General features: G+C 40.4%; 1 non-coding gene across 1 annotated transcript; it reads left to right on the top strand.

Annotated features, from left to right (window-relative positions):
• The first annotated feature begins 4,972 nt into the window (after positions 1–4,972).
• On the top strand, positions 4,973–5,044 carry TRNAQ-CUG (transfer RNA glutamine (anticodon CUG)). Its single transcript has one exon. It is a non-coding gene; the product is annotated as a tRNA-Gln (tRNA).
• The last annotated feature ends 16,733 nt before the right edge of the window (positions 5,045–21,777 follow it).

Here is a 21,777-nt window from a genome sequence, read left to right as displayed (position 1 = left end):
ATTCTGTCTTTTTTATTCATTTCATCTCAGTTTTTTCACCTTTCTATTACTGTTTAATATCAACAGTAGACCATCTACGTAGTTTGGGCCCTGAAGCAAAGGAAACTTTTTCTAGCCTGGGTTAGGGTAGCATCTAAACGAAACCTAAATGACTTTACCTTAGAAATATGTTCAGACAGTACCCTCTGAAAATATTTCTTAAGGTAAGGTCGTGGGGATTAGTTTAGGTGCTAACTAAACCTTGGTTAGAAAAAGTTTGCTTTAAAGCCACAACTACTTGAAAGGCCTACTTTAAGTGGTGATATTGAAATTGATTTGCTCCAGTGTGCTCCTCCGTCCATTTGTTTTATGTCCATCTAAAGATGCATACGTTCAATTTTTGATGTAGATTGATTTCCTATCTTAGATTCGTCTACGGATTTCTACATCTTCAGTTCAGCACACCATTGTGGTAATGAAGGGAAAGTCACCACATTCATAAGCCGAGTGCACGTAGCTTATCCCACCTCGTTAGAAAGAAAACTTACCTGTATTTGAATTAATGAACGGGCAAAGAGAAGACTAAATTTTAAGACACATTTATTATACAACTATATAATTTATATTATATACATTACCACATTTCCTGCACTTTCCATCACAAACTTGCTGAGGTCATGACCTTGAAGTTACCATTACCTTACAACCTTAAAGATGGTGGTCTACAACACCTCTAGATTGATGGAGAAAACGAAAAGTTTCGTTTTACTATCAAGACCACAGAAATACGGTAATTCCACTTCACTACCTCTAACTACTAGTTATTTTACTCGATTTATACGGCTAAGATTTTCATCCTCTGAGCGAAGCCATACAATAATCGTCCTTATCTATTCTGAGCATTGGATAGCCTCCTGATGATCAAGATTGCTGTTTTGGTTATCCGTTTCCCTTGATACTGCTACGCCTCACTGCACACCTTACATGAGTGCCTTCCATAGTATTAGGGACAGCTGCTGGGCCTCACTGTAGCTACTTCTGGGACGGTTGCCAATCTTCCTCGTATTCCCTCATGACCACAGCGCCAAACCGACTCCCGCCATCAGGCCGAAACGCAAAAACATTTCTGACAAAATTGAGACAACCGCTTTCGCGTCAGTTTTGACACTAAGTGAATTTAAACGACAATTACGCTCAAGATGCTTGGTTTTTCGTTCATGGATTGAACAGAAGCAACCAACGATGGTTGCTACTGCCCAATCCATGAAGTCCCCCCCACCACGGAAAGGTAACCAAGCTTCGGGGGGGATGGGTGTTTACCCTGACACCAACGGAGAAACTCAATACAATATTTTTATTATAACTTTCCTTAATCTTGAAAAATGAATCAATCAGAGGGAACAATAGCCCCAGCCATATGAAGATTGGCTAACCGACTCCTTGCACATTGTGTAGAAAGTCATTTCTTTGAGGGTTGCTTTATGGAAGGCACGGTAGCGTCGGAAGAGTTTCATTTTTTCTTTGAAAACGAAGGAAATTATCCCCGTGAATTTATGGATTTTTTTGGGCGGGGTAATGTTCCCATTTTTTTTCTTTGTTTTTCAACGTCCCTATGTAGATATTATGTGTCATCCACTACTGGGAGAAAGCCAGACTTCCGCCAGATTAACGTAATCCTTGTCGGGGCGAAACTAAAGTTGTCTTGGTGTTGGTTCCTCAGTGATAACCCAAACACAAACACAAACACACCTCCAGTGTCCACTCTAGGGCCGTGTTCTCCTGCAGCACCAGCAGGAAGAAAGAACTCAGGTTCCTCACCAACTGAATCTTTTGGCACAGGGAACGTGTGTCATCTCGACACGCCTTTTAACGCCCGTACGTGGTGCGGAGTGCAGTCGGTCTGTAACGTAGGACATGTCATGTGTTATTGGTCCCAGTCGGTCTAGAACGCTGGGCCTGACATGTGTTGGGGGACCAAGTCGGTCTTGAATGGTGGGCCTGACGTGTGTTGGGGGACCAAGTCGGTCTTGAATGGTGGGCCTGACAGGTCTTGAGACCTGCCATGTCTCCCTGAAGGTGGGCCTGACAAGTAGGGTGGGCTGCATTTCCTTATGGATAGTGGGTTTGGTAGGGAGTGTTGGCTGCAGTGCCACTTGAGTGGGCGAGGTCACTTAGTCAGCATCAGTGGGACGGTGAGGTTTCACTTTTGCACAGCGACCGTTGACGGAAAGTGGTGTTACGTTGGCAAGAAGTGCCTTCTTGTAGGAGGCATAGCAGGAGTACTGGATGACGGCAATCCCGCGGTGGTTCTCGTACGTGGATGCAGCCAGGATACTTCTCCGTGGTGGGGCTCGCTTCGTGATTGGTGGATGTGGCCCTCCCCGCCACATGGTCACAGTGGTTGACCTATTTTACGTCAACACATTACGAGGTCAACCTTCACCAAATCCATATAGCGTTCATACCAGCTTCACCCATTTTCCATTTCCTTCAATTCCACTTCTGGGTATTTCACCTCCATATCCACACAGCCAAATTCCACTCCATCCATGACTTCCACTTCCGGGTATTCCACCAATTCCACTCCATCCATCTCTTCAACCTCTGGGTATTCCACCTCCATATCCACACAGCCAAATTCCACTCCATCCATCACTTCCACGTCTGGGTATTCCACTTCCATGTCCACACAGCCATAGCCCATGTCAAATACATGGACATATTCAAATTCCATCTCCTGGACAAAGGAGGATCGTCCTACCTCCTTGGTGAACATTATTATATTGAAGTGTTCGAGGAAAGGTTGAGGGAGCTTGCAAGGCGGAGCAGAGATGTTCACTCGACAGAGGTCACAGCTCAAATGATGCTCTCGGTCCCGGCTCCCGCCCTTATATAACCTGGGAACTGATCATATCCTAGCATAGCTTAATATAGAGAAGTCTAATATAGTGAAGTCAATAGTTTAATACAGTTAAGTTTATTTCTCAATAGTTTAATACATGTGCCTCACAACAGTTCCTTCACCCGTACAATGTCCCATCACAGAACTCAAGGATTGTCATTATAATTCGTTTTTATCAGCAGAAATTAGATTAAAGTGACAAAAGATAAGTGGTTTAATATGTTGTGTGTTCTCTGTCATCATAAAGATGACCATCTACCCTGATGAGTAAAGAAAACATCAATTTTGTCGAGGCTGTGGTGAAGATAAGAACAATGATATGATAATGTGGTCATACAATGGTGTAGTCAAGATGTGTTAGAACTATGTAGTGAAGATGGGAGTGTAGTAAAGAGGAGGATTTAGTGAAAATATATATGTTTCTTCAGGCTGAGCCATTCTATATAGATGAATATATCTATAATCTAATTGCGGTAAATTACCATATGACTTTAACGGCACCAGCCAGCAGGAAAAATGTCGGATATAGGAGTGACTGAATATTTTGTCGGGTACATAAATAATTAAATATTTGGTACGATCGATCAAAATGCTTTTTATAGGCAAATAATTTCTTATTTTTCAAATGATTTTTTCCATCTGTTGGAACTGGTGTAAGTAATTAAAGATATGAAAACCGATGGAAAAGTTTAGTTTAACGCTTTTACGAATGTCTTGCTGCGTGTTTGGGAACAGCAGTAAACTACAGGAATATATTGGTCTAATGTCCCCTGCTCGTCCAACAGCAGATATTGTATGGTCTGAGACATTATTTCTGGTGGAGGTGGATTCTCTCCGGCATTGCGTAAATCACTTCCACAAACTTGCGCCATTTTGCACAAATACAGATCCGATATGATGCATTTCCCAGCTCTGTTACGTTATGGACCCTAGTCATCCTAGCGTAGCCTAGCCTAAATAAAAAGGTGTGTAATAATGTGCAACATTTCTCCTTCGTTACAAGTGATAATAAACCTAGGCTATACAGCAACCAGGAACGTCCATATTAGTCTAACTTCTCACATGTCTGTGTCATCTGTCTGCAAACATGTCGATCATTACCATGAGGGCAATTGCGGCTTTTGATTTTGAATATCTCATGTTTCCTCTCTGCCGTGAGATCTTCATACTTAAATAAAATGGTGGGCCGTAAGAAAATATATGTCCATCGAAGGTAAAATTTATGGCTCAGTTCCATCATCAGTTTCTAAGAAAACTGAAAAGGTGAGGTCCCAACGAGATTCGAACTCAGATTGCTGGATCCAAAGTCCAGAGTGCTAACCCTTACACCATGGGACCTGATAAGAAAAGATGTGATTTCATCTAAATGTTTTACATATAATCAACCAGAGGCCATTCCTCCCTCCCTGCCTGCAGGGTTCAAGGTTTTCTAGAAGGTTCTCGAAGATTCTGGTAAGATCATTACCTTTGAGAGGTCGTCGTTAGGTGACAGTCAGGTTCACTCTATGGTTGGTGTTTGTAGTTGGTTGTCCGAGGATGTTGTTATACTTGATCAATTTTGTAATTGTTGACTTTCAGGTAGGAAGTACTCATTTACGATGCATCCTTGTACTCACAACAAACTTATGAGTCACTTCAAGATTTATCTTTACCACAACTGTATCTTCACTACACCATTAAGGTTGAAGTCAATGGTCACATTCACTACAATCTCAACACGACTGGTCTTATACCTAACCCATATCATAACTACATCCATGTACATGTATTTCTTGCAGAATAACGCAGATATCAATGATTTCTGTGAAAGTTGACATATACAGACTTATGTATCTATCGATCTATCTAATACCTGTTTTTACATATCTATCTATCTATCTATCTATCTATCTATCTATCTATCTTTCTAAATCAGAAAGTGAACAACAATATCATTAATGATCGTATAACTACGTCCTCTCAATGGCAGTTCCTACCCAGAATCTTCGAGAACCTTCTAGAAAACCTTGAACCTTGCAGGCAGGGAGGGAGGAATGGCCTCTGGTTGATCATATGTAAAACATTTAGATGAAATCACATCTTTTCTTATCAGGTCCCATGGTGTAAGGGTTAGCACTCTGGACTCTGGATCCAGCAATCCGAGTTCGAATCTCGGTGGGACCTCATCTTTTCAGTTTTCTTCGATACTGATGATTGACGCATTATTTTGTACGTTATATATACATTCATATATATACATAAATATGTATATATAAACATATATATGGAATAATATGGTTTTATCAATAGCCGGAGACCATTCCTCCCTCCTTGCCTGCAGAGTTCATAGTTTTCTGGAAGGTTCTAGAAGATTCTGGTGAGATAATTGCCATTGAGAGGACGTTGTTATACTTCATATATCAATGATTTTATTACTGTTTACTTTCAGATAAAGATAGATAGATAGATATATAGATAGATAGATAGTTAGATTGATAGAATGATAGAGTGATATTTAGATAGGTATATAGATAGATAAGTTTCATCAATACTGTATCTTACGCCATCTCCTGTTGCTGGACATATGTTCAACCAGCATTGGGAAAACCTCCAGTAGACCTTAATGTAAAGCAAGATAATAACAAAACCTGCAATAAAAGAATACGATCAACTCCCCAGTGCAGAAATATTGTGACCAGAAAGTCTTCTAGCAAGATGTCAGACGCTTCCACGGGAATCACAAACATAACAGCAAATATCTGAAAGTCAACAATAACAAAACTAATGATGATAATGAAACTATAACAACAAAAATGATAAACATATGGAAAATAGTGTTCTAGATCATGCCTCTAGAAAAAAAAAATTTAAATAAAACTGTGAAAAGAAATACCCATCTGGCTGATACGACACAGTAAAAGAACCATCCCACAACCAACTCTAAACTGAACCTGACTGTCCCCTAACAACGTCCTCTCAATGGTATTTATCTTACCAGAATCTCGTAGAACTTTCCAGAAAATCAAGAACTCTGCAGGCAAGGAGGGAGGAATGGCCTCTGGCTGCTGATGATAACCACATTATTCTATATATATACTTTTACCTACAACCGAAGGTTGACCGGCCAGCCCAAGTGGCTACAGAGGTTGTATCCATGAAAGAAACGGACCCACCAGCAGACGAATTCGGTTGGCAGGTTGTATCGAAGAAGAAGAAAAAGAAGGTTGCCCAACCAGCCCAACCAGAAGGGTGTAGCAAAGAAACGAAAGAAGGCTGCCCAACCAACCTGGGTGGTAGTAAGGATGGCTGCTCCACAACCCCAGGTCGTTAGGCAGACTGTAGCCATGGAAGAAAGGAAGGCTGCTCGTCCACCAGCCAGGTATCGAGTGAGCGTGTAGCTATGCTGGCTGACCCACCAGCCCGGGTAGATAGCTACGCCCAGATGGCTATGTCGGGTGCAGCAAAGAAGCAAACCCCACAACTACTCCACGAGGTTTGCAAGCCCGCACCCAAAAAGATGAAGACGAAGGTTGCCACACTACCCCCTGCACCACCACATGTCTAGAAAGGGAAAAGGTGGACAGAATGGCTGGAGGTCCCACTTCAACAAAAAAATCACCTTAGGAGCTAATTTCCATCCATTATTGAAAAAAAGAAATATATATATATATATATATATATATATATATATATATATATATATATATATATATATATATATATATATATATATATATATATATATATATATATATATATATATATATATATATATATATATAAATATATATATATATATATATATATATACATATATATATATATATATATATATATATATATATATATATATATATATATATATATATATATATATATATATATATATGTATATATATCTACACTACATTGCAACTTACATATAAAGAGAATCATCAAGCTTCACTATATTAGCTATACTATATTTAAATATAAACAAGGTCTAACCGAGGTTACTTGGTTGAGCAAGACGTGAGAATATCATCAACTGGCCCTCCAGCCCTGGGTTGAAATTGTCGCTCTGACGTATTTCGAGTTCAGTGCTGATACAGGATCATTGATTAGAGGACTATCTTGTTAGTCTGTGTAACTTCGCCTGACCCAACCCACGTCTTCAATGGCTTTCTGTTACTACAAACGGGATTACAAAGGAAAGGCCTCCTTTGTTAGTTTCATGAATACCTTCGTTCAAATGAAGGGAAAGACTATTACTATGAAGCGGTACCTTATCAGCAGGAAAGAGCTGCAGCAACGGTATGAAAGTTACTGCAAGATACATAACGAGCCCGTGGCTTCCAACGTAAACATCGGCCGCCATTTGGGTTCACTCGGCATCATGTGTGACACCAAGATTGGACCCGTTGGGAAACAGGAACGATACTATTCTGGTATCATGTGGCTCGATGGCGCAGGATCACCAACTGAAATGCAAAGAAAATGGAGAAAGCCGCCCAAACGTATCATGAAGGCCGTGCAAGAGAAGATCGAGAGGAATCGGTTGAGAGACGATATCGCTCACAGTATATTGAAATTTATGCCCAAGACTTCCCCTGATATCCAGACACAGCAAGTCACAGAGACCACCAGCCCCGCTTCCCAGACACAGCAAGTCACAGAGACTACCAGCCCCGCTTCCCAGACACAGCAAGTCACAGAGACCACCAGCCCCGCTTCCCAGACACAGCAAGTCATAGAGACCACCAGCCCCGTTCCCCAGACACAGCCAGTCACAGAGACCACCACCAGCCCCGCTCTCCAGACACAGCCAGACACACAGCCCACCAGCCCCGGCCCCCACACAGAGCCACAAGATCCTGATATTGAGAAGACAAATGAATTTCTCGATGATTTTTTGCTTTCACTGGAGAAGAACTGATGAGTTCCTTATGGACAAGACAAAATGTTAAAAAAAGAATCTATATAAGTTCACTTATGGAGTGAGATCTTTGACGGAGCTGTGCTGCCTATACCACAGCCCACCAAAGGGTGATCTTTGCTGTCGTGCAGTAACTTCATGAGGGCGGAGTCCGGCTGCATTTTCTTCACCGAGGAAAAGATCTCTGCACTAATATTGAGTTTCTCCGTTGGCGTCAGGGTAAACACCCATCCCCCCCGAAGCTTGGTTACCTTTCCGTGGTGGGGGGGACTTCATGGATTGGGCAGTAGCAACCATCGTTGGTTGCTTCTGTTCAATCCATGAACGAAAAACCAAGCATCTTGAACGTAATTGTCGTGGAAATTCACTTGGTGTCAAAACTAACGCGAAAGTGGTTGTCTCAATTTTGTAAGAAATGTTTGTGCGTTTCGGCCTGATGGCGGGAGTCGGTTTGGCGCTGTGGTCATGAGGGAATACGAGGAAGATTGGCAACCGTCCCAGAAGTAGCTACAGTGAGGCCCAGCAGCTGTCCCCAATACTGTGGAAGGCACTCATGTAAGGTGTGCTGTGAGGCGCAGCAGTAACAAGGGAAACGGACAACCAAAACAGCAATCTTGATCATCAGGAGGCTATCCAATGCTCAGAGTGGATAAGGACGATTATTGTATGGCATCGCTCAGAGGATGAAAATCTTAGCCGTGAAAATCAAAAAGTAGTATAACTAGTAGTTCAAGTGGTAGTGAAGTGGAATTACCGAATTTCTGTGGTCTTAATAGTAAAACGAAACTTTTCGTTTTCTCCATCAATCTAGAGGTGTTGTAGACCACCATCCTTAAGGTTGTAAGGTAATGGTAACTACAAGGTTATGAGCTCAGCAAATTTGTGATGGAAAGTGCAGGAAATGTGGTAATGTATATAATATAGATTATATAGTAGTATAATAAATGTGTATCAAAATTTTGTCCTCTCTGTTCCCGTTCATTAATTCAAATACAGGTAAGTTTTCCCTCTAACGAGGTGGGATAAGCTACCTGCACTCGGCTTTGTAAATGTGGTGACTTTCCCTTCATTACCACAATGGTGTGTTGAACTGAAGATGTAGAATTCCGTAGACGAAACTAAGATAGGAAATCAATCTACATCAAAAATTGAACATATGCACCTTTAGATGGACATAAAACAAACGGAGGGAGGGGCACACTGGAGCAAATCAATTTCAATATCACCACTTAAAGTTGGCCTTTCAACTAGTTGTGGCTTTAAAGCAAACTTTTTCTAGCCAAGGTTTAGTTAGCACCTAAACTAATCCCCACGACCTTACCTTAAGAAATGTTTTCAGAAGGTACTGTCTGAACATATTTCTAAGGTAAGGTCATTTAGGTTTGGTTTAGATGCTATCCTAACCTATGCTAGAAAAAGTTTTCTTTGCTTCAGAGCCCCAACTACGTAGACGGGCTACTGTTGATATTAAACAGTAACAGAAAGGTGATAAAACTGAGATGAAATGAATAGAAATATAGAATGGGTCAGTTGAAAGTTGAAGTATTTGCTAAATACAGTTTTTGACAGATCCAAATGCATCCTAAAGTCAGTCACTTAAATCACAATGCTGAATATTGTTTTGATTGTTGGAACTTGTTACAGGAAGTAAAAATATAAAGCTTAAAGGGATGCCATTACAATAACTTTATATACCTGTATAGGATCTCTTAAACTTCTTTTCCCTAAAGCTGAATGGATTTAAGTCGTTTAATCTGCTCTCTGAATTTGTTTCTCAGGCCAGTAATCATCTTTGGAGATTACCTCAGTAATTACTTCATTCAATGTCTTCGTTTTCAAATTAGTTGACGATCACAGCAGCACAATATACAAACTGGGATGGCTATGTTTTGGGAAGGCGAGAGGTCAGGTTATACAAGAATGTTAGAAATGGCTTCCATCAGTTTCTACCCTATCTACTCTAAAAATTTTGGGTTATTAGAACTTAGAGATTTATGAGTAGATAATACAATGTAGTCATCTTGGCAAGATATCCAACGTGAGATTATAGTCATAATAACAATATAGTCACAAGGCCAATATATAGTCACCGGAATATTATATTTATCATGATAATGAAATCACTTATGACAAAATATGCATGATTAAAAAATGACAATATAGCACCTACAAAAAATATCATATTGCTAATATAGCCAAGGTGGCGATATATACACGATAGTACTGTGACGAAAATAAGAAGATAGCCAAAATGACAATTGAAGTTCTGAGGCAAAACATGCCTTGCAATTACGCTTGATAATCAACTGAATCAAACCAGAAGTCATCTTGTATTATCATTATAATAACTCATCGAACTATGATAAAGACCGTAATTATCGATGCCACTAAAAATAAAAAAGGGTGGGGGGGGGGGAGGAATCTATGTAATCAACTAGTAACTCTTGATGCCGGTTATGTTAAATATATACATTTCTATTCCATTTTTATTTGCTTTGTCGCTGTCTCCCGCGTTAGCGAGGTAGCGCAAGGAAACAGACGAAAGAATGGCCCAACCCACCCACATACACATGTATATACATACACGTACACACACAGCACATATACATACCTATACATCTCAATGTATACATATATATACACACACAGACATATACATGTATACCAATGTACATAATTCATACTGTCTGCCTTTATTCATTCCCATCGCCACCTCGCCACACATGGAATAACAACGATCTCCCCCCTTATGTGCGCGAGGTAGCGCTAGGAAAAGACAACAAAGGCCCCATTTGTTCACACTCAGTCTCTAGCTTTCATGTAATAATGCACCGAAACTACAGCTCCCTTTCCAAATCCAGGCCCCACAGAACTTTCCATGGTTTACCCCAGACGCTTCACATGCCTGGTTCAATCCATTGACAGCACGTCGACCCCGGTATACCACATCGTTCCAATTCACTCTATTCCTTGCCCTCCTTTCACCCTCCTGCATGTTCAGGCACCGATCACTCAAAATATTTTTCACTCCATCTTTCCACCTCCAATTTGGTCTCCCACTTTTCCTCGTTCCCTCCACCTTTGACACATATATCCTCTTGGTCAATCTTTCCTCACTCATTCTCTTCATGTGGCCAAACCATTTCAAAACACATTCTTCTGCTCTCCCAACCACACTCATTTTATTACCATACATCTCTCTTACCGTATTGTTACTTAATCGATCAAACCACCTCACACCACATATTGTCCTCAAACATCTCATTTGCAGCACATCCACCCTCCTGCGCACAACTCTATCCATAGCCCACGCCTCGCAGCCATACAATATTGTTGGAACCACTATTCCTTCAAACATACCCAATTTTTGCTTTCCGAGATAATGTTCTCGACTTCCACACATTCTTCAAGGCTCCCAGGATTTTCGCCCCGCCCCCCACCCTACGATTCATTTCCACTTCAATGGTTCCATCCGCTGCCAAATCCACTCCCAGATATCCAAAACACTTCACTTCCTCCAGTTTTTCTCCGTTCAAACTTACCTCCCAACTGACTTGTCCCTCAACCCTACTGTACCTAATAACCTTACTCTTATTCACATTTACTCTCAACTTTCTTCTTTCATACACTTTACCAAACTCAGTCACCAGCTTCTGCAGTTTCTCACATGAATCAGCCACCAGCACTGTATCATCAGCGAACAACAACTGACTCACTTCCCAAGCTCTCTCATCCACAACAGACTTCATACTTGCCCATCTTTCCAAAACTCTTGCATTCACCTCCCTAACAACCCCATCCATAAACAAATTAAACAACCATGGAGACATCACACACCCCTGCCGCAAACCTAGATTCACTGAGAACCAATCACTTTCTTCCTACACGTACACATGCCTTACATCCTAGATAAAAACTTTTCACTGCTTCTAACAACTTGCCTCCCACACTATATATTCTTAATACCTTCTACAGAGCATCTCTATCAACTCTATCATATGCCTTCTCCAGATCCATAAATTCTACATACAAATCCATTTGCTTTTCTTAGTATTTCTCACATACATTCTTCAAAGCAAACACCTGGTCCATACATCCTTTACCACTTCTGAAACCACACTGCTCTTCCCCAATCTGATGTTCTGTACATGCCTTCACTCTCTCAATCAATACCCTCCCATATAATTTACTAGGAATACCGAACAAACTTATACCTCTGTAATTTGAGCACTCAATCTTATCCCCTTTGCCTTTGTACAATGGCACTATGCAAGCATTCCGCCAATCCTCAGGCACCTCACCATGAGTCATACATACATTAAATAACCTTACCAACCAGTCAACAATACAGTCACCCCCTCTTTCAATAAATTCCACTGCAATACCATCCAAACCCGCTGCCTTGCCAGCTTTCATCTTTCGCAAAGCTTTTACTACCTCTTCTCTGTTTAGCAAATCATTTTCCCTAACCCTCTCACTTTGCACACCACCTCGACCAAAACACCCTATATCTGCCACTCTATCATCAAACACATTCAACAAACCTTCAAAATACTCACACCATCTCCCCACATCACCACTACTTGTCATCACCTCCCTATTAGCCCCCTTCACTGAAGTTCCCATTTGTTCCCTTGTCTTACGCACTTTATTTACCTCCTTCCAAAACATCTTTTTATTCTCCCTAAAATTTAATGATAATCTCACCCCAACTCTCATTTGCCCTCTTTTTCACCTCTTGCACCTTTCTCTTGACCTCCTGCCTCTTTCTTTTATTCATCTCCCAGTCATTTGCATTATTTCCCTGCAAAAATCGACCAAATGCCTCTCTCTTCTCTTTCACTAATAATCTTACTTCTTCATCCCACCACTCACTACCCTTTCCAATGTGCCCACCTCCCACGCTTCTCATGCCATAAGCATCTTTTGCGCAAACCATCACTGCTTCCCTAAAAACATCCCATTCCTCCCCCACTCCCCTTACCTCCTTTGTTCTCACCTTTTTCCATTGTGTATTCAGTCTCTCCTGGTACTTCCTCACACGTCTCCTTCCCAAGCTCACTTACTCTCACCACTCTCCTCACCCCAACATTCTCTCTTCTTTTCTGAAAACCCCCACAAATCTTCACCTTCGCCTCCACATGATAATGATCAGACATCCCTCCAGTTGCACCTCTCAGCACATTAACACCCAAAAGTCTCTCTTTCGCGCGCCTATCAATTAACATGTAATCCAATAACGCTCTCTGGCCATCTCTCCTACTTACATACGTATACTTATGTATATCTCTCTTTTTAAACCAGGTATTCCCGATCACCAGTCCTTTTTCAGCACATAAATCTACAAGCTCTTCACCATTTCCATTTACAACACTGAACACCCCATGTATACCAATTATTCCCTCAACTGCCACATTACTCACCTTTGCATTCAAATCATCCATCACTATAACCCGGTCTCGTGCTTCAAAACCACTAACACACTCATTCAACTGCTACCAAAACACTTGGCTCTCATGATCTTTCTTCTCATGCCCAGGTGCATATGCACCAATAATCACCCATATCTCTCCATCAACGTCCAGTTTTACCCATATCAATCTAGAGTTTAGTTTCTTACACTCTATCACATACTCCCACAACTCCTGATTCAGGAGTAGTGCTACTCCTTCCCTTGCTCTTGTCCTCTCACTAATCCCTGACTTTATTCCCAAGACATTCCCAAACCACTCTTCCCCTTTACCCTTGAGCTTCGTTTCACTCAGAGCCAAAACATCCAGGTTCCTTTCCTCTAACATACTACCTATCTCTACTTTTTTCTCATCTTGGTTACATCCACACACATTTAGACACCCGAATCTGAGCCTTCGAGGAGGATGAGCACTCCCCGCGTGACTCCTGTTTCCCCTTTTAGAAAGTTAAAATATATATTTTGCTTTGTCGCTGTCCCCCGCGTTAGCGAGGTAGCGCAAGGAAACAGACGAAAGAATGGCCCAACCCACCCACATACACATGTATATACATACACGTCCACACACAGCACATATTCATACCTACACATCTCAACGTATACATATATATACACACACAGAAATATAAATATATACACATGTACATAATTCATATTGTCTTCCTTTATTCATTCCCATCGCCACCCCGCCACACATGAAGTAAAAAGTCCCTCCCCCCTCTTGTGTGCAAGATAGTGCTAGGAAAAGAGAACAAAGGCCACTTTCTTTCACACTCAATCTCAAGTTGTCATGTAATAATGCACCGAAACTACAGCTCCCTTTCCACATCCAGGCCCCACAGAACTTTCCATGGTTTACCCCAGACGCTTCACATGCCCTGGTTCAATCCATTGACAGTACGTCGACCGCGGTATACCACATCGTTCCAATTCACTCTATTCCTTGCACGCCTTTCACCCTCCTGCATGTTCAGGCCCCGATCACTCAAAATCTTTTTCACTCCATCTTTCCACCTCCAATTTGGTCTCCCACTTCTCTTCGTTCCCTCCACCTCTGATACATATATCCTCTTGGTCAATCTTTCCTCACTCATTCTCTCCATGTGACAAAACCATTTTAAAACACCCTCTTCTGCTCTCTCAACCACACTCTTTTTATTACCATACATCTCTCTTACCCTATTATTACTTACTCGATCAAACCACCTCACAACATATATTGTCCTCAAATATCTCTTTTTAAAAAGTGACAGGTCATAGTTACAAGGACAAATATGGGGCGGTAGAGACGGTTTGATAAGAGGCATAGGATATAGCCTGAGGAGCAACAGTGGATGATGGAATGATAAGAGTCATCCAAGTGGAGTTACAAGAGAAAACGAGAAACAAAAGCAGTTAGTTTCCCTACGGGAGAGACAACTTTCATTCCGCCAGTAACGAAATATGAAGGACGACAGATAGAGCGACAGAAGTTGTTAGAGATGCCCTTGGCTAAAGACTAGAAAAGACCACGTATCCATGTAAGTCGAGGAGAGGTTATCGCACTTCAACTAGTTTTTTAAACCGAAAATTATTTAGTTTAAAAGTCACGACGATGGTTAGCCAAAAAACAAAATGTTAAAATAATGATAAGTAAATAATAAAAATAATGATAATGTTAATAATATAATAATAATTATAATAACAATAATAATGATAATGATAATAATAATAATAATAATAATAATAATAATAATAATAATAATAATAATAATAATAATTTTTTTTTTTTTGTCGCGGTCTCCCGCGTTTGCGAGGTAGCGCAAGGAAACAGACGAAAGAAATGGCCCAACCCCCCCCCCCATACACATGTATATACATACGTCCACAAATATACATACCTACACAGCTTTCCATGGCTTGCCCCAGACGCTTCACATGCCTTGATTCAATCCACTGACAGCACGTCAACCCCGGTATACCACATCGCTCCAATTCACTCTATTCCTTGCCCTCCTTTCACCCTCCTGCATGTTCAGGCCCCGATCACACAAAATCTTTTTCACTCCATCTTTCCACCTCCAATTTGGTCTCCCTCTTCTTCTTGTTCCCTCCAACTCCGACACATATATCCTCTTGGTCAATCTTTCCTCACTCATCCTCTCCATGTGCCCAAACCACTTCAAAACACCCTCTTCTGCTCTCTCAACCACGCTCTTTTTATTTCCACACATCTCTCTTACCCTTACGTTACTCACTCGATCAAACCACCTCACACCACACATTGTCCTCAAACATCTCATTTCCAGCACATCCATCCTCCTGCGCACAACTCTATCCATAGCCCACGCCTCGCAACCATACAACATTGTTGGAACCACTATTCCTTCATACATACCCATTTTTGCTTTCCGAGATAATGTTCTCGACTTCCACACATTCTTCAAGGCCCCCAGAATTTTCGCCCCCTCCCCCACCCTATGATCCACTTCCGCTTCCATGGTTCCATCCGCTGCCAGATCCACTCCCAGATATCTAAAACACTTCACTTCCTCCAGTTTTTCTCCATTCAAACTCACCTCCCAATTGACTTGACCCTCAACCCTACTGTACCTAATAACCTTGCTCTTATTCACATTTACTCTTAACTTTCTTCTTCCACACACTTTACCAAACTCAGTCACCAGCTTCTGCAGTTTCTCACATGAATCAGCCACCAGCGCTGTATCATCAGCGAACAACAACTGACTCACTTCCCAAGCTCTCTCATCCCCAACAGACTTCATACTTGCCCCTCTTTCCAAAACTCTTGCATTCACCTCCCTAACAACCCCATCCATAAACAAATTAAACAACCATGGAGACATCACACATCCCTGCCGCAAACCTACATTCACTGAGAACCAATCACCAATAATAATAATAATAATAATGATAATAATAATAATGATAATAATAATAATAATAATAGTAATAATAATAATGATAATAAGAATGATAATAATAATAATAAAATAGAATAATAGTAATAATAGTAATAACAATAATATTGATAATAGAAATAATAATAATAATAATAATAATAATAATAATAATAATAATAATAATAATAATAATAATAATAATAATAATAATAATTATAGTGATAATGATAATAATAATAATAATAATAATAATAATAATAATAATAATAATAAAATAAGAATAATAAAATAATAATAATAGTAATGCTAATAATGATAGTAATGGTTCCTCAAAGTCTGAAACTCAATAACTACTACCCTAAGTTGTTCCTCAAGGTCTGAACCTCCACAACTACCATCTCAGGTTCTTCCTCAAGGTCTGAACCTCCTCATAAGGTGAGAGTGGCGGAGGGAGCGGGCGAACTCCACCAGGTTTGCCACCCTGCTGTGGGGAGTTCCCATAATACGCTGGAACCGCAAAACCCGGATAAACCATTTCAGATGTGGTCCTCCTCCCCCACGACGCTTCTGACCATCACCTTTTTCTTCTTGCTGTCCATCTCCATCCTCAACTTTCTCATCATCCAAAGACACTTCCACAAAGTCTCTCCCTTCAACCTGTGGCAACCCTTCCTCGCGCCTCACTTCCCCCTCAATGTCACTCACCTTGAGGTCCATTGCCACATCCATATCAACATAAACGTCTCTGCTGGGGTCGCGCATATCTCTGCCATCATCCTCAACCTTGTCATCATCCAAAGACACTTCCACAAAGTCACCCCCTTCAACCTGTGGGAAGCCTTCCTCGCGCTTCACTTCCCCCTCAATGTCACTCACCTTGAGGTCCATTGCTACATCCATATCAACATAAACGTCTCTGCTGGGGTCGCGCACGTCTCTGCCATCATCCTACACAACGCTGACATCGTCAGCCACGACGCTCACATCCTGTAATGCCAACCTGGATCCTCGCCACCCTTCAATCCACCACCAGCAAGTGAAGCTCCACAATGTCACCCGAACAAACCACCACCAGTATCCTCCACTGGACAGTTCCTCTTCACACCATTCAAACTCGCTCTGGTCAACTACTCCCATTTCCTCAAGAGGCCACTGGAGTTGCATGTAATACAGGACCGAGATCAGCCTGGATGCGGTGTTGTCGCCGTAAGTGATTGCGTATCCGTACCAGAAGGTAAGGATGGTATATGCTGCTTTCCGTGAGAATACTCCTGCCACGCACACCACCACGGGAGCTACTATCAGCAAACCACACACCCACAGTGACACGAATGCTTCATCCTGGTCCTGCTGAGTAAGTGTCTTACCAAATAGGCTGCCAGATGGAATGAGTTCTACTCCAGTGTAGATCAGGCAGCCACAGTCCAGCACAATTATTAACAGAGAAACCAACTGGAATATCCAGAAGAGCAGAGTGTCACACACAAAGGCCATTATCGATTATTGATATGTGCATCACACTACGCACCCACAACACTCTATATCCCACTTAGCCAGAAAATATTTAGCTAACATGAGATGCCAAACATAACATTTTTCAGATGATTATTTTGGCCAGATATATCCCACTTATGTAGAAAAAATAAAGGTATAAAAACAACACATATGTATGGTGCTATGGATGTTCAGATAAGAATTACGTAGTGGAAATAGATTATAATAAAGTTGTTAGCTAATACGAAAGTGTAGTGAGGATAATGTTGTAGTGAAGATAACCTTGACCTATCAGACAGAATATATAACGAAGGTGAACAACTGTACGATGATATGCAGTGTTATGGGAAGAGATATGTAGTTCAATGAGTTGTGAAAAACCTTAATGTCAGGAGGTTGTTAGCCAATACGATGGCATAGTGGAGATATACTTTTGTGTTGAGAGCCTGTAGTGAAGATAAACGTTTTCATCTCCTATCCCACTTAGGCAAAAAATACAGTAACGATCAGATTGTAGTGAAGATACACTTTATGATCTCATCACACTTAGGCAAAAAATACAGTAAAGATTGTAATGAAGATAATCTTTTTTGATATCTAATCAGGCTAAAATACAGTAAACATCAGATTGTAGAAGATAACATTTTTGATCTCGTATTCCACTTCGGCAAAAAGATACAGTAAAGATCAGACTGTAGTGAAGATAACCTTTTTTACCATTTTGGCCAATTCAGCAGAAAAAAAAAATATAAAAAAGGTAACAAAAAGGAGAGAAATACATGTAATAATTGTGGGAAAATATGAGCAGAGAAAGGTTTATAGTGAGAATGAAAATGTAATGAAGTTGTTAGGGAACACGAGGGAGAAGTAAATTTTTGAGGCAAATCATGCATTGCATTTACGCTCGATAATCAACTGAATCAAACCAGAAGTCATCTTGTATTATCATCCAACTATGATAACGACCATAATTATCGATACTACTAAAAACAAAGAAGGGAGGGGGGGGAATGTCTTTAATCAAACTAGTCATTGTTGATGCCGGTTATGTTATATATGTATATATATATATATATATATATATATATATATATATATATATATATATATATATATATATATATATATATATATATATATATATATATATATATATATATATATATATATATATAAAAGGGGAAACAGAAGAAGGAATCACGCGAGGAGTGCTCATCCTTCTCGAAGGCTCAGATTGGGCTGTCTAAATGTGTGTGGATGTAACCAAGATGAGAAAAAAGGAGAGATAGGTAGTATGTTTGAGGAAAGGAACCTGGATGTTTTGGCTCTGAGTGAAACGAAGCTAAAGGGTAAAGGGGAAGAGCGGTTTGGGAATGTCTTGGGAGTAAATTCAGGGGTTAGTGAGAGGACAAGAGCAAGGGAAGGAGTAGCACTACTTCTGAATCAGGAGTTGTGGGAGTATGTGACAGAGTGTAAGAAAGTAAATTCTAGATTGATATGGGTAAAACTGAAAGTTGATGGAGAGATATGGGTGATTATTGGTGCATATGCACCTAGGCATGAGAAGAAAGATCATGAGAGGAAAGTGTTTTGGGAGCAGCTGAATGAGTGTGTTAGTGGTTTTGATGCACGAGATCGGGTTATAGTGATGGGTGATTTGAATGCAAAGGTGAGTAATGTGGCAGTTGAGGGAATGATTGGTATACATGGAGTGTTCAGTGTTGTAAATGGAAATGGTTAAGAGCTTGTAGAATTATGTGCTGAAAAAGGACTGGTGTTTGGGAATACCTGGTTTAAAAAGCGAGATATACATAAGTATACGTATGTAAGTAGGAGAGATGGCCAGAGAGCGTTATTGGATTACGTGTTAATTGATAGACGCAAGAAAGAGAGACTTTTGGATGTTAATGTGCTGAGAGGTGCAACTGGAGGGATGTCTGATCATTATCTTGTAGAGGCGAAGGTGAAGATTTGTGGGGGTTTTCAGAAAAGAGGAGAGAATGTTGGGGTGAAGAGAGTGGTGAGAGTAAGGGAGCTTGGGAAGGAGACTTGTGTGAGGAAGTACCAGGAGAGACTGAGTACAGAATGGAAAAAGGTGAGAACAAAGGAGGTAAGGGGAGTGGGGGAGGAATGGGATGTATTTAGGGAAGCAGTGATAGCTTGCGCAAAAGATGTTTGTGGCATGAGAAGCGTGGGAGGTGGGTTGATTAGAAAATGTAGTGAGTGGTGGGATGAAGAAGTAAAATTATCAGTGAAAGAGAAGAGAGAGGCATTTGAACGATTTTTGCAGGGAAAAAATGCAAATGAGTGGGAGATGTATGAAAGAAAGAGGCAGGAGGTCAAGAGAAAGGTGCAAGAGGTGAAAAAGAGGGCAAATCAGAGGTGGGGTGAGAGAGTATCACTAAATTTTAGGGAGAATAAAAAGATGTCTTGGAAGGAGGTAAATAAAGTGCGTAAGACAAGGGAGCAAATGGGAACTTCAGTGAAGGGGGCTAATGGGGAGTTGATAACAAGTAGTTGTGATGTGAGAAGGAGATGGAGTGAGTATTTTCAAGATTTGTTGAATGTGTTTGATGATAGAGTGGCAGATATAGGGTGTTTTGGTCGAGTTGGTGTGCAAAGTGAGAGGGTTAGGGAAAAGGATTCGGTAAACAGAGAAGAGGTAGTAAAAGCTTTACGGAAGATGATGGAGCCTTGAAGAATGTTTGGAAGTCGAGAAGATTATCTCGGAAAGCAAAAATGGTTATGTTTGAAGGAATAGTGGTTCCAACAATGTTGTATGGTTGCGAGGCGTGGGCTATGGATAGAGTTGTGCGCAGGAGGGTGGATGTGCTGGAAATGAGATGTTTGAGGACAGTATGTGATGTGAGGTGGTTTGATCGAGTAAGTAATGTAAGGGTGAGAGAGAGGTGTGGAAATAAAAAGAGTGTGGTTGAGAGAGCAGAAGAGGGTGTTTTGAAATGGTTTGGCCACATAGAGAGAATGAGTGGGGAAAGATTGACCAAGTGGATATACGTGTCAGAGGTGGAGGGAACGAGGAGAAGTGGGAGACCAAATTGGAGGTGGAAAGGTGGAGTGAAAAAGATTTTGTGTGATTGGGGCCTGAACATGCAGGAGGGTGAAAGGCGTGCAAGGAATAGAGTGAATTGGAACGATGTGTTATACCGGGGTCGACGTTCTGTCAATGGATTGAACCAGGGCATGTGAAATGTTTGGGGTAAACCATGGAAAGTGTGTGGGGCCTCGATGTGGAAAGGGAGCTATGGTTCCGGTGCATTATTACATGACAGCTAGAGACTGAGTGTGAACGAATGGGGCCTTTGGTGTCTTTCCTAGCGCTACCTCGCACACATGAGCAGGGAGGGGGTTGTTATTCCATGTGTGGCGAGGTGGCGATGGGAACAAATAAAGGCAGGCAGTATGAATTATGTACATGTGTATATATGTATATGTGTGTGTGCGTATATATATATATGTGTACATTGTGATGTATAGGTATGTATATTTGCGTGTGTGGACGTGTATGTATATACATGTGTATGTGGGCGGGTTGGGCCATTCTTTCGTCTGTTTCCTTGCGCTACCTCGCTAACGCGGGAGACAGCGACAAAGCAAAATAAGATAAAGATAAAAATATATATATATATATATAAATATATATATATATATATATATATATATATATATATATATATATATATATATATATATATATATATATATATATATATATATATATATATATATATATATATATATATATATATATATATACATATATACTTTACAGTCATCTTGTTTTCATCATCAATGACGTTTATCTTGGTCTAAGACTATCTTGACTACATCCTTATACTTATCTCATTTTCAATATCATTGACCTCTATCTTGTTAAGAGCCATCTTCACTACTTCCTCATAATCATCTTACTTTCAATATCACTAGCGTATTTTTTGGTCAAAGGCCATCTTCAGTACATCCTCATAGATATCTTACTTTGGACATATTTTGCCTTTATATATATATATATATATATATATATATATATATATATATATATATATATATATATATATATATATATATATATATATATATATATATATATATATATATATATATATATATATATATA

This window comes from Panulirus ornatus, chromosome 42 (assembly GCF_036320965.1).
Source record: "Panulirus ornatus isolate Po-2019 chromosome 42, ASM3632096v1, whole genome shotgun sequence".
In the NCBI taxonomy this organism is placed as follows: Eukaryota; Metazoa; Arthropoda; class Malacostraca; order Decapoda; family Palinuridae; genus Panulirus; species Panulirus ornatus.
Note: the sequence above shows the minus strand (reverse complement) of the source record. Positions and strands in the feature narration are given on the sequence as shown.